Source organism: Aplysia californica, unplaced genomic scaffold (assembly GCF_000002075.1).
Source record: "Aplysia californica isolate F4 #8 unplaced genomic scaffold, AplCal3.0 scaffold00081, whole genome shotgun sequence".
NCBI lineage: Eukaryota > Metazoa > Mollusca > Gastropoda > Aplysiida > Aplysiidae > Aplysia > Aplysia californica.
Window position 1 is genome coordinate 1,451,476 of NW_004797351.1, and position 1,724 is coordinate 1,453,199.

Sequence of the window (1,724 nt, forward strand, 5' to 3'; positions counted from 1 at the left end):
TTACGGCGCTCTCAACTGCATAAGGTCATATGAGCGCGCGGGACACATTAAACTTTTTTAGTTGGTAGGAACTTTTTGAATTTTGCCCGGATGGCTGATGAAACCCATTCTTTTCGATTTTTAGACCACCAAGGGATCTTTAACGTGCGCAATTTGCACACGGGCCCTCCGAGATTTTTCGCCCTTGTCCGAGAAGGCTAGATGTAGATCTTTCCTACCAGAAGATCAGGGGTGTAGCTGGAAGAAAAGACAGCAGTAAGAAGAAGCGAAGGAGTAGCAGTAGAAAGGCTGTAGAAAGAATCAGGAGCCCATAGGAGGGGGGCAAAGGAGATGAGGGAGTGGGGGCAAAAAGAGGAGACGAAAGCAGACGTCAGAACATTGCTAGAGAGCAGGAAAGGAGGTGAACGGAGACAAATTTAGAGAAGAAAATGTTTCGGTCACTGCCCGGATTCGAACCCGGGATTTTTGAACGAGAGGCCAACACCTAAACCTCTAGGCCACGAGAGCCCTCTAAATATCTCTGGCAGAAAGAGCTCATTGCGACGTCCTAGTCGAGAGCTTGTGAATGTTGATGTCCGACCAGTTCAGTCCGCCATGGGTTGCAACGGGACTGTCGAAAACAAATTGACGGATGTGGGTGGTTGGTGGGTGCTCTAATGTGGTTTGCTCCTTCTTTCCTCTCAACATTCAAACGGCGATGCCGTTATCTCTCCTCCTTCTCTCTTGTTTTTTGTTACTCTCTGTACCCCGTCTAATCTGTGGCACTCGTATGACCTAATTGTGTTGCAAGTGCCGGAAAACTTTTACTAAAACAAAACAAAGACAGACAGACAGACAGACAGGGAGGGGGGCAATACATTATAACCGGAAGACATTCAATATCATTATTGTCTCTTTTACATAAGAGAATCAAACATAGTTTTTTTTAAACTGCGGTGGGACAAAACCCAAATACTACTTTCAACTGGAGAGTTGTTACAAGCTTGACAGAACGGACGTGCACCATGGCCTTTTGCGTCTCGAAAAATCTCAGAACTTGAGAGTTTAAAAAATACCCAGTTGGGGATTCGAATCAAGATCTTCCGCATTGTACTTCAGCATAAGAATACCAACTGGGCGAGACGTGTTTTAAAGAATCGAGAAGAAATGCGTGTCACAATGTCCTACATAATTCTCTCTGTACTTTACAAACACTGTCCTGCTCGGGGACCTGTGGAGAGCTCTCCCCCATGTCAATTATTGTTTTAATCCCTAACGCTTTCAAAAAGTGATTGAAGTATTAGTCGAAGCTTGACAAAGACATCACTCTTAGAAGAACACAGCAAAATGGTTTCCTTTGGTATGGTTGTTGTTGTTTGGCTCTTTCATTATTTTTTGGTGGTTTCTTGTTTTGTTTCTGTGTTGTGTGTGTGTGTGTGTGTTAGCACATGTGTGAGTGCATATGTGTGTGTCTGTGTGTATGTTTGTATGTATGTACGTGCGGGTGGGTGTGTGTATTTGTGTGTGTGTATGTGTCTGTCTGTCTGTGTGTATGTGTGTGTGTTTGTGAGTCCGTGTGTACCAATCCCGGTTAGGGTCACTGTGTGCGCGCGAGTATGTCATGAACCGATGTGCTTGAAAGTTGATCGAAACCTTCTTGGACATTTGTGATAGGCGAGGTAAACGGGTACAAGTTTTGTGATGTGCATGAAAAAAGAAAGAGGGGGGATGGTCAGAGACAGAGC